Source organism: Marmota flaviventris, chromosome 4, assembly GCF_047511675.1.
Source record: "Marmota flaviventris isolate mMarFla1 chromosome 4, mMarFla1.hap1, whole genome shotgun sequence".
NCBI lineage: Eukaryota > Metazoa > Chordata > Mammalia > Rodentia > Sciuridae > Marmota > Marmota flaviventris.
Window position 1 is genome coordinate 128,890,746 of NC_092501.1, and position 13,139 is coordinate 128,903,884.

General features: G+C 39.2%; 1 protein-coding gene across 4 annotated transcripts in view; it reads left to right on the top strand.

The window, feature by feature from the left end:
- The first annotated feature begins 9,192 nt into the window (after positions 1–9,192).
- The window catches only part of Fndc3a (fibronectin type III domain containing 3A), a 156,493-nt gene continuing 152,546 nt past the window's right edge, over positions 9,193–13,139 (top strand). For 2 of the 4 annotated variants that reach the window (XM_027928881.2, XM_071611508.1), the window contains exon 1: positions 9,852–10,102. The gene's annotated coding sequence lies outside the window, so the exon portion shown is untranslated. Of the gene's footprint in view, positions 9,246–9,851; positions 10,103–10,617; positions 10,635–13,139 lie in introns of those variants that run through there. The other 2 variants (XM_071611506.1, XM_071611507.1) reach the window with 2 other exon arrangements.

Genomic DNA, 13,139 nt, shown 5'->3' on the forward strand with positions numbered 1-13,139 from the left:
ATAGACAAATGTTGACTTCCTAATCATCAGGACTTTACTTTAATGGCAAAAAAAAAAAAAAAGTCTTTGAATTTGCCTTTTCTTCACACCAGGCAGGTTACTTTTTAAATCTCCTTTTCCCAAATAAGGTATTGTTTGAAAGAAAGGTACTAACTAATTTGAAATCCTCTGCGACTCAATGGAGTTAAAGCCATGGAAAACCATGGTTATAATAGACAATCAACATTCAAAGCACAGGCAATCCCCAAGTTGCAAATGGGTTATATTCCAAAAGTTAATTTGAAACTCTGCTGTTTAGAACTTGCAAAGGCATTTTGCCATGGAAACAAAGTTATAGATGACAGTTGAATCTCTAAGCTACCCACAAAAGTCTATCTAACCTATAATGTGTCTGAATCCAATTGCTTCAACGAGAGGTTTGTAACAGAACATAATAGTCCACTGACAGGCTGATTGGTGGTCCACTTTATCAGAATCTCTCCATTTTGTGTTGTTGGCTTGTCCTTTTAATATTTCTTCATTTTATCCCTTGAAGATGTATTAGTCAAATAATAATACCTTTCTATAAAAAGTGCTTATTTCATTTCTCATAGCCCTGGAGAATATTTTAGGACTTTGATTTATCTTAAAGCAAGAAAGAAATAAATATTCTTTTTTTCCCTCTGTGATAAAAATCAGTTTCTTTCCTTATAAGATGATTTGTTATTGTTTGATGTCTGGATTTTGCTCTTTTGGAAATTTATGCAAAGTTAAAATCCTTTTCCCATCACTTGGTTTGACGGCAGTAATCCATAAAGATTTTTTTTCTTGTTTTGCTTTAATGTATTAGTTATTTTAAATGACTCTGATAACAACAGTAGCTTGACAAATATCAGGGAAGGCCATTAATCAACAATACCAAATAGCTTTTTCGCTTTTGCCATTTCACTTCCCTGACCCCTGATTAAAAATAAATGGTTCCTAAATTCCTCATGTGCCACTCAAAGTCCTTCTTAACTTAGCCCCAACCTAATCATTCTGCCCTGTATCTCCATAACCTCCATCACAAACTTTGTTCTGACGTTTTTACCCCAGACACATTTGCCATTTTCCCACTTGCCTTTGCAGCTGCTGTTCCTACTAGAGCGTTCTACTTGGAACAGTCTATCTGAAACCCATTCTTCGAGGTTCACCTCAAATTTCACCCCTTTTGCACTAACATGGAGTGATGGAAAAGGTTCACACAGAGCTTAGTGTGAATCCCAGCTCTGCTCCTTTCTTAGCTGTATAATGTGAACTTCAGTTTAACCTCTCAGGGCAATGTTTCTCATCTATTGAATGGGACTAATAGTACTTTGATCAAAATGTCATTTCAAACATTAAATAAAGGAAGTTGCCTGTCTTTGACCATCCCATAACAACTGATTGTTTGCCCTTTGGAACACCTATAGCAAATTTTATCTCAGCTGTTTTTTAAATCTGTATCTCTAAGTGGCTTTTTACATGAGTATATTTTGACTCCCTAACCAAGTAGTTTTAACCTATCTGGATAAAATCTATCAGTCAAAGACAAGATAGGATCTCAGAAATCAGAAACCACTCTAGGTATTCCAGACCAAAAAAAAAAAAAGATTTCATTTAAGGAATTAGTGACATGGATGCTGGAAGACTTAAGGAGCAAATGGAGGATGCTGGAGGAAGTAACCAGCACCTCCAAGGTTACAGAAGCCAGAGAACTAAACAGAAAAACCTAGGAGCTTGAAGGAGAGAGGCCCTCATATGGTGAGTATTCCGCTCTCTGAGGAAGGTGTCTTGGTTGTGCTTATGCTAATAAAGGGGCACAGCTGGCTGGTCCTCTTAGCCCTGAAGCAATGTGGCACAGCTAGTGCTAAGCATACCAAACAACACAGGCGCTTTTTCTGTAGCTGTTATCTTTTGAAGGAACACCACTGACAGGCATTGCAATAGAAAGCAAGTCCTGTCTTTCTTTCACCTCCTTTCCAGTCACTCTTTTACTAACTGGAAGGATCTGGTAAGGAAGTTTGGGAAATGTAGTTTCCAGACTTAGTTTTAGCATACTGGAGCAGAATATAACAGGGTGGACTTGGAGCTCAAAATAAAAGATAAATAATCAGCACAAAAAGGAAATCTTTAAGATCAAGGCATTTGTTCTTTATACAAAGGTGTCACTATAAAAGGTATGCTAGAAATATTTCTTGGTTGTTGATTGGTTTTCTCCATTGCAATAGACCATTCTCAGAAGCAAATCTGGATTATCAATTTAAAATAGATTCTTACTAGAAAGGAGTTCACTCTTATTTTATGTTGAGTAAGATGCTTAGTATAATATCAATGTGCAATTGATACTATTATTAAGGAAATTAATATAGTAGGTTGTTTCATTAATATGCAAGTCCCTCACCTAAAGTAGCTGGATTTTGTAGCTGGAGTCACAGATTAAGCTTAATCTGTGTGTTTGTGTGTGTGTGTGTGTGTTTGTTTTGTTTTGTTTTTCCTTGCCTTGGGATTTGAACTTGATTTGGACAGGTCTGTAGAATTCAGAGAGCAAGCCTATTTACAAAGGAAGAGAAAAACATATCCTAAGTGAATAGAGATAAATGAAGTTTGCTAGCATTAGCAGTAAAGGTTTGGTAGGATATGTTGTCTATTCCATGAGCTTAATCTTGAGTCCTGGAATTGCAAACAAGTTACAGTACTGAACTAATCCATTTTCTGTTGCTAATAACACAGCATCATAGACTGGGTTGGTTATAAAGAAAAAGGGTTTACTTTGGCTCATAGTTCTGGAGGTGCAAAATCAAGGAGTTTCATGTGGTGGTGGCATTCTTGCCAGGTAGAATTCCTAGGTGGTTTGGGGCATCCCATAGCAAGAGATAGAGAGCATTTGTGTATATGTGTGGTTTTGGTCTCTCTCAGTCATACAGATCACCAGGATTCAGTCATGTAGGCTCCATCTTGATGAGTTTATCTAATTCTTAGAACCTCCCAAAGGCCTCATTTCTATTTATTTCAAAATCAGATAAGTTTTTATCCTCTTACTACCTTACGATGGACGTAAACTCCAGAATGAGTTTTGAGGGGGCAAAACAAATTTAAACCATCACAAGTATATAATTAAATGCTTCATTATGATGTACATAGTGGTTTGGGAGCTGAAGACAATAGCAGTAGAATGTTGTACCCAAGAAACCTCATCTTGGTAGAGGCATCTGTGTCCTTTAGTCAGGGGTTGGTAGCCTCAGCACAGGCGCAGATGCACAGCAGTGGGGAAGCTTTGTTGGCTTTGGAAGCAGTAGAAGAAAACACTTCCATGACCCAGGGGATGAAGATGGTAAATGTCATAGAGTGTCATAGAAGACTAATTCTTAGAGTGCACCTGTACAAATCTCTGGGGATCTTAGAATCATCTGGAAGAAATTTGACTGTGGATGACAAAGAGTGTGAGAACACTCTTTGAGACTTGTACTCTATTTTTACTCTTAGTCAGCTATAGTTTGGGAAAATGGGCTACATTTAAATTTCTAATGTTGTAGGCCATTAGCTTTTCTAATTTGAAGCTCAATGTTTATTTGGTAAAGTTGTCTTTAATTATTTTTTATGTAAGGGTTTCTTCAGTCTCTTTCAGTAATGAAAACTATTAGTAGTAATTAATTTTAGCTTTGTCTTTTTAACATTGATTGTACTGGGTTTATATGTAAAGATAAAAGACTATCAAAATTCAGAAGTGCTTTGATTTAAAAAAAACTTTACAGATAAAATTTTGAAATAAGAAATAAAATTTGTATTTCAATTTATTCCTTTAAGTCTTTAATTTTATGATTTCCCTAGTTTTCCCATTACTATACATCTCTGTCCTTATTTGAGAGATGCCTGTCTCATGACTACATTATATTAAAAAATAACAAAAATAAGTTATTGTATAAAGATATTTGTGCTTACTACCATGCATAGTTAGTTGATTTGTCTGGTAGTTTTAAAGTGAAATTTTTGTTTAAATGTTTGGATCTGAAAGTTGAAGAAAAGCTTTCTTTTTTCTTTTTTTAGAAAAAAAAGATTTATTTCTAGTATTTAAAAAAGGCCTGATTTATGTAAAACTAGAATAATACAAAAGAGTGAAAAACCCAACTGAAACATGAACTTTTAAGTTTCCTTGATAGGAAACATGTCATTATTCTAACTCCGAATGTTTTGTTAAATCAAATTGCTAAGAGTCTTCTTAAGTTTGGTAAATTACAACTGACTTTAGATTATCTGAATCTTCATTTCCTAATTCATTTAAATTTTATATTTTTTAGATTAAAATCTCATTTTGTTATCTTGGTAAAGTTTTGCTCTAGTTTTGAAATTTGCTTTTTCATTTAAAGAGGAAAAAGCCAGGTAGTTTAAGAATAGTTTTTTTTTAAATCCCAAGTCATCTTCTGCCTTATTATCCTTATAGATGCTTATCTCCTTCTTCTGTCTTTAAAATTGATTCATATGTCATCTGGTTATGCTGGATAATGATCATGATGTGTTCAACCCCAAGGCTTCTTATAAGAGTCTCCTAAAGCTGTACAAAACATCAAAGAGCTGTTGACAGTCCCAAAGACAGACATAGAAACTTTATTTTTCAGCCTAGTGAAAATCCTTATAATCTGTCTATTATTGTATAGCCCCTTCAATAGGAAAGCTATTCAATAAGTCCTGGCTAGCAACCAGATAAGTCTTTCCCCTTTTTGCAAGTGAGACTGTCCCCTGTAGAATACTATGAAACCATATCATTAAATATTTGGATAGTTAGGATTGGACTATTAGGATTATCATTTTGTGATTAAGGAATTCCTGGTCTCTTTTAGTTTCTCTATAAAGAAGAAACAATATAAAAAATTTGAACTATAGATGAAAATTTTTTTTCAAACAACTCAGTAAATTCTATTTTAATTCTATGTCACAGAGGAAAAAAAAAACATCTTTGCAAAAGTAGACTGTTCTTTGAGCTCATTGCTCTTAGGTACTCAAAGTATGATCCATGAACTGCCACTATCAGAATCGCTTAGAGTACTTATAAAATTTAGATTCCTGAATCCAAATCAGTGAGTGGGGAGAGGCATGAGTTGGAATCATTCATTATCTCTTAAACAATCACCCAGGGTGATTTTTATTTATGTCAAAGTTTTAAAACTACTTCTGTAGGCCAGAGTTACATTTTAGTTTAGGAAGTCACTTTCCTTGTGGCACTGTGAATTGAATTCAGTGCCTTACACATGCTAAGCAAGTACTCTACTACTGAGCTATACCTCAGCCTTAGGAAATCACTTTAATGAATTTTCTTAGTTTTGAAAGATATAAGGCTTCCAAGGCTATTCTAGATAAAAATGAGGACAGAAAACAAAGAAACAAATTGCTTTGAGTCATAAAGTTGTCCCTCCAAAACCTGTCCCTCCTTCCCCATATCATAACATACTCCTCAGAGACAGATAAAAGCTTTGTTGGCTTTAACTGGTGTACCTCCAAGTCAACTGGTTCTTCCTCTTCTAGCCTTGCACCCAAAAAGAGTGTCAATGGTAATAGTGTTCTCTCTGGCTATTATCAGTTAGGACCCTCAATTTTGCTTAGAGAATTTAGTCAACACAACTCTGCCACCGCAATCTGGTGTTCTCGCTTTCTTTTCTCTTCTTCATCAACAAGTCTTTTTTCTTTCAAACTTCTGAAAAGACAAGTCTTCACTTGCTGTTTGACTTCTTCATATCCCTCTCTCTCTATCTACCCACAAAAACCTATCAAGAAATGTGAAGGGTCTGAGATTTTATACTCCTTGCAAACTACTAACTTCATATGCCATAGTTTCTTGGATGTTGGCAGAAGGCCTGGGTCTTTGGGGTCAAAGGACTATATCACTCTCAGCATAGCAGGGAATACTCTTGTCATGTTCAATCAGTTCCCTTGCCTCCTAGGTTTTATACAAGGCAATGAGGGGTAGGCGTCAGCTGAGGAGCCATACACTTAGGAAACTCCAATCTTTCATAACGGTCTGCAGGAGAACTTGCTCCACCTGGATTAAGGAAATAACGTCTTTATTATAGTGGATGATAAACAAATATATCCTCTATTTTCAAAAGTTGTTTGACAAACAAAAATAATTTAAAAAAATAGTCTAGAATAAATGCTGTTAGTGCATTTACTAACAAGACATAGAGAAATATAAGAGTCCCATGGATAATTGTCTCCCAATACATTCCTGCACCTCTCATACAGAAGACTGCTCTCTCGAAAGTGATCAGTAATTTACTAGTTTTATAATCTAACTACCTTCTAGATCCTGGAATGAAAAATAAAATAGAATCCTGGAATAAACCTTAAAGAACAATATTCAGTCATTCAAAAAATATTATTTGGCATCTTCTATTTGCCAGGAACTATGCAAGCCCCAATGCACATGCTCCTTTGTCCCCATAGGGAGCAACAGACATAGTATTCACACATACCAAGATGTAATTACAAACTGTGGGAAATCTTAAAAAGGAAAGGAACTTGGTGGTAGGAGAATTGATATCAACTAGGGATCTTTAACTTGTCTAAGAGGTCAGAAATGTTTTTTCTCAAGGATGTCCCTTTCAAGCTGAGACCTGAAAGGTGAGTAAGAGATAAGGCAGTTAAAAGGGAGGAGAAGGGTAGGTATAGCGATCCTGCAGCTGTTGGGAATCATTGCACATTTGAGAAACTAAAAGACTAGGAGCTGGGGTTGTAGCTCTGTAGTAGTGCCATGCTTGCCTAGCACATGTGATGCACTGGGTTCAATTCTCAGTACCACATATAAACAAACAAATAAATAGATGGATGAATGAATGAACAAAATAAAGGTAGAGTCCATCTACAATTAAAAAAAATGGAAAAAAAAATCCAGAAAGTCTTCTGCCCAGGAAGTAAGGGAAGAGTGATATGAATGAGACTGCTAAATGTTTTATAGACCACTTTAAGAACTCTAGTCTTATTCTAGAACAATGAGAAGCTGTTTAAGGGTTTCATATAAAAAGTGACATAGTCCTACTTGTATTTTGAAATAAGCATTTTGGCTGCAAAGTACAAAGTGAATGAAGAGGCCCAGGCTATATGGCAGTTAGACCAAATTAGAGTGGTGGTGATGGAAAGAAGTGGACTTATTAGAAAGACTCTGGAGATAAAATTTCTGGAGGCTGGTGCTGAAAAAAAAAAAGCTGAAAATGAAGGTGAGGGGGACATCAGGAATGACTGACAGATTTTTGATTTGAACAATTAAATACATAAGGGAAAAGGAAAACAAGAAGGGTTCATGAACTCAGTCCAAACCTTGTAATTCTGAGACATTGGGTGGACATGTCGATGAAACAGTTGCTATCAGATTTGGAATTTAGGGGAAGAGACTGGAGCAGAGACCCTACATGGAAATCACTGGTATATAGATGGTAACTAAAGCTGTGGGTGTGGGTGATACTTTGTGAACTAAGAGATCATAATGAAAACAGAAAAGAACCTAAAATTGAATTCCAAGATTCTCTTTAATAGCTAGGGAGAAGAACAGGAATCCACAAAGGAATTAGAGAAACAGTGCCCAGAAAAGTAGGAGGAAAACTAAGAAAATACACTCCAAAGGAAGAAGAAATGTACAAGGAAGAATAGTGGTCAACGTATTGAGTATTGTTGAGAGTTCAAGAAAGATGAGGGCTGAAATAAGGAGGATGAAGTACTGAGATGAGAAGCAACTTGTCGTAAGTCAACATAAATCCTTGTCCCTCCTTGTGTTCTCAAAGAACTCATCTGGGGCCCAGGCTGGGGTAATACATCAGTGTGTGTTTCATTCTTTCTACAAAAGATAAATTCCCATGTTCACTTGGCTTGCTGCTCCACCTTACAGCACTGTATATCATACCACAATCTCTAGGTCAACTTCAATGGTATTTTTTAATTATATGCCTTTAGTCTCCTTCAATATAGTTGTTCTTTCTTGCTCTGCCTATCATGTAGGTATGCTCAAAACATAATTTTTAAAATATTAGTATTTATTTTAATTTTTTAGTTTTCGATGGACCTTTTTTTTTTTAATGTGGTGCCGAGAATTGAACCCAGTCCCTCACACATGCTAGACAAGTGCTCTACCACTAAGCCACAACCCCAGCCCCCAAATATTGGTATTTCTAATGTCATTTTTTGAACGCTGTGCTCAACCAAGTAGTCAGAATCTTGAGGGGTGAATTGTACAATTCTGCATTTTTAAAAAGCTTTGGAAATTACTAGCTTAAGTTTGGAAACCACTAGCTAAGCTTCAGATCAAACAAAGCTAGACAGCTATATGGAGAAGCTACCCAACTCACCCACACTCTACTACATCCTTATATTTTAAAACAGACAGTTATACTTCAGTTATTCCATGATCAGCTTTCCAGCAATTTTATCTGGAAGAGGGCCAAATCTAGAAGTTAAGAAAATGAAACATCTCTGTCAGGGAAAGAACTTTTGATAATGAACAGCAATGAAAATATCTCAAGATACCATATTTGATACAGAGTCACTCGGTTATTTACTGATGGGAAGAAAAGAAACCTCTCATTAGCTGGCTGTAGATATAAATACCCAATCAATCATCACCCGGAGCCATAGAGAAAAGCAGCAGAGAAAGAAGAAAAAGAGTAAAAAATAAACAGTCAAGTACAAAGAATGAGAGGATGGATCAAAGTGGATAAATAGGGAGATGAGGAAATGAGAAGAAGTGACAGATATTAGAAAAGGTGATGAGAACGTTTCAAAGGGGGGGGGGGGGCGGGAAGCAATGAAGTAGGGATTCTTTATCCCTCTGCAATCCCCCCAGCCCCGGATGTTAGCGTATGGCCAGGATTTCACACAGGATGATCATCAGTCTCCAACAAAGGATTTCATTAACCACGGCATGCGTTAAGGATGCAGTGAATACTTACATTTTTAACAGATTTCTGTAAAATGTTTTGTGTTTTTTTTTTTTTTTAAGATTGACATTTTCAATGGAGGCACAATTAATAAATTTAAATAAAGCCAGTCGTGGAGCTTGGTTTCATCCGTCGCCACTTCTGAAAGGAGGGTGCCTGGGGTAGGACTCCCGGTCCCAAAGGCTGCCCCCTCCCCAGCCTTCCGGTGGAAACTGCAGAAGTAAGCACCGCCAGCCGGCCCTTAGGCATTATTGCAGCGCCCCCCATTGCTTGAGGTTTAAGGAAATCGCTGCCGCGTTCACTTGTCTTCGTGCGGTGGTAAAAATTAAGGTAATGGGTTTCCATGAGATTTGGCTGGCTAAGAGACCAAGAAACCAACCCCTTTATTGTCAACTGAAGTAAATCTGTAAATATTTGGGAGGGGGGGGCCGCTCTCGAGATCCCAGGCTCTAGATGTTCGGGACTGGGAACCTCCGAGCCCACTTCGGTTGGCTTCCTAGTCCTTGGGGGAGTGTCTCTAAAAGCACCTGCTAGCGTTAAGTTCTGGCGTTTTCGGAAAGGAGCCGACACGGTGCGTCTCAGGGAGCTTTTAAAAATGTGTACTGCGACTTGAGTGTGTGACCCTGGGAACGTCAATTAACTCCACGTTTCCTGAGTGGGGCTCGAGCCCGGCCGCGGCGGAGGCTACCACCAGCCAGGCGCAGCCGGGCCTCGGGAGAGCCCGGGGCCGGGAAGGCGGCGGCGCTCGGGCAGCCGCGCGCGGGCGCTCGGACGCCACACGCCGGGGGCCCCTGTGGGGATTCGCACTGGGGGAGTGCTCCAGACGCGGACGCGGGCTGGGGCTCGGGGTCCCGGCCGGCCGGGGGCGCCGTCGGCGGAGCTCGCGCAGCCGCACTGAGCACACCGACGCCGACTCCTCCTCCCGGCTCCGTAGTAAGCATGGCGGCGGCGGCGTTCGTGGTCCCTCGGGTGAAACAGAAAGCGGGAGCTACGCGGAGAGGGAGCGAAGAGCGGGGCTGAGGCGGCACCGTCACTATCGGAAAACAACCTCAACAGTCAGCGCGCTAGCGGCCGCGGCGGCCCCAGAGAGCTAGCTCTGCCACTGAGGCAGAGAGAACGATCAGGAACCCGAAGAAGAGGCGCCAGGGGAGCCGCCTTCCTCCGCCTCAGAGCGGTGCGACTCGGAGGTGAGAGCGCGGGCACTCCCTCCGCAAAGGCGGGCGACCCCGACCCTAACCTGCCTGTCCCGCCCCGGAGCTGGCGCCGCGGAAACCGTTAGGCTGCGGCTGAGGGCCGGGGCGCCGGCGGGGCTCGGCCCGTCGAGGGGCCCGGCCGCCCCACCCCATCCCGGGCGCGCGCTGCGCAGAGGGGAGCGGGCGGGGCTCGGGACCCATCGACTTGCCCCGCACCTGCTGGAGCCGAATCTCGCCCGGACGCGCTCGCGGGGGCGCGGCCGCCCTCCCCTCCGTCCCCCGCCCACTCTCCGGCGGCCCGCGGCGAGCTTTGCAGCTCCGGAGGACAGGGGGCGGGCGCGCAGCCCTCGGGAAGGGATCACTCTGCGCCCGCAGCGCCTGCGGCTTTGGCTGCCCAACAGCCGCCGAACTTAAACGCTTTTCTGAAGAGCTTTCCCCCCGCTCCCCTGGGGGTTAAAACCTCGAAAACCCGCCCTTGTTTGATCCCGTTTGGCTGCTGCCTGTACCTGGCGGCTCCTCTCCCCAGGTGAGTTAACCACCTGTTCAGTCGGGAGGTGGACCGGAGGCTGCAGTCCTCGCTCTGTTCAACAGCCTGGATCTTTGAACTTTTGACACGGCTTTGCGTTAGGTAAAGAAAGATGAACAAATAATTTCGACGTCAAATTGCAAGCAGAACGGTGGATGTTATTAATAAGTGTGGTTGTTAATCCTTTTATTAAACTGTTAGCTTTAAAACAGCCTTGAGATATTTGGGGTTGGGGGTGTGACGATTGCTGGATGTGCTAGGGATCGAGAATTAGAGATATTCTTTTGAGATTTTATGTAAATTCCTTTGGACACCTTTGTGGCTGACCATCTATTAAGATTAACAGACTGGGAAGGTTTTCGTTTTCTTTTTAACAGCGCTATTCTGATTATGTGTTCACCGTGGACTTTTAAAACTGAGCCTCATAATTTTGCTTCTTATTGTGGTCTGTATTTTTAGTTCTTGAAACCAAAGTGTGTGTGTGTGTATTATAAGAATGAACTCTTTCTGTAGTATTTTATCATATGCTTTTACCAGCACAAGTACTAAACATATGCCACTCAGGAGTTGGAGCCATATGTTAGGCAGAAACAAATTGAGTTTTGTGGCTCTGATCTTGTGTTTGGATAAATATTTAGTTTTTTGTGTATTTGCTAAATCTGTAATTTTTGCCATCTAGTCAGTTTTGTTTAAACTACCTTAAAATGTTAAAGAGAAATGAGTCCCTTGCTGCCTTAATATTTTCTTTTTTGAATTATTTTTTCTCAAGTAATGAGTTAAAGTGCCCACTGAGACAGATAATGGGCCTACCAGAAAGCAATGGTAAATATTTTTAACACATTTTTATAAAATATAACCTAAAATTTTATTTTTAGCATTTTAACCCATTGGTAATTCTTACTATCACTAATAACATCCATTGTGGGAAGAAGGGAGGGATGATGACTTGACAAGAAAACAATCTTGTTAAAATTTTCAGCACTGTTACATTAAATTTTACTGTTTTCTTCCCAGTTTTCTATGTGTAGGTCAAGTGGAAAATTTTTATCCCAGACTGGCTACCGTTAGCCACTTGTATGCTTCTGTATTAACTCCCCTTTTTTTCCTTTTGTCTGAATCCTCCAAATCATGGAATGTTCAGGAAAAATCATAAGCTCCTGGTTAACACTCAACTCAGTCAAGCATAATTATAAGGGTGGTTTGCTTCTTCCAAAATTAATGATATGCATTAGGAAAAAAACCCCAGATTTTTTTGATGCCATTTGTGTCGTCACTTTTTCTCTTCATGTGATTGAGAGCTGATTTATTTTACTATGTATTTAACGATCTCTTTTACTTGTTAAATTTTCTACCATATAATATTAAGCGTATTTTATTATTGATTAAGAAAAAATTTCTTCCTCTTTCCTGGCCAGGCAGGTGAAGGGTTGAGAGATTCTGTAAAAACCGGGGGGAAGGGGGGGGGAATGCATAATTAATAAGCTTAATGATTTTTTGTTAGTTACTTAGGCAAAGGACATTTAATTTATAATTTAGTTTAGATGCACAGGTAATAATATTGTTTATTTTAAATTTTGGGGGCTTTTAAAATGTCTATATATCCAAGGCTTGTGCATGTGATATTTTGCCTATATTTTTAAAATATTGGTGATGTAGTTTTGCAATGCATCTACTATAATTTGATGTAACCAAAACAGGCTTTTTTAAAAAATAAAACATTCTGGGTGCATTTTTTCCATGCAGATGCATCTAGATTGTATCTTAGAGATGAAGGATATGCACATGATTTCCAAATTTATTATCCAGGTAATAGATAAGTGATTAGTGGGGTTTTCATTTGTTTGTTTTTGTTTTTCTTTTCAGCAATCTCTAATAGACTTCAAATAAATACACAGTATTGTAAGTCCAAAGATTTAGAATACTTTGTATGTCTATTCCATTGAGCACAACTTGTTAAAAAAATTAGTGACCATTAGTGTTGAAAGGCAAATTTTGTTCTTTTACATGTATTTGTGAGTTTTTATAATATTCTTAATACTTTGGTCTTTATTTCAGAATATTTTTCAGTGGTCTCTTTTTATGTATTAATTCTTAATCTTCTATCTTTCTGCTAATATGGTTTTGCTTGTCTTTAATATTTACTTTCTAAGTTCACAGTGTAGTCTCTGGTCTGCCATCAGGTTCCATATAGATGTCATCTTTTGATGTTTTGCATTACTTATCACCCATTACAAGTCCTCAGACTATTTTTTCTCCAAGATAGAGGAGTACACTTGGGAGGTGGTATATGCCCAGAGGATAATGAAATATTATCAAATGCAAAAGCAGTGTAATATGTGCCTTCAAGTAATTACAAACGAATTGGGGATACTAGACTTACACAAGAGATTATTAGCAAAAGCTATACAATAGTACTATTTAAGTGTGTGATACCAATTGTAATTTAAAGCACAGTGAGAGCTAGAACAATCCTGGCATTTGGAGGAAGTCAAACTTGAAACTTAG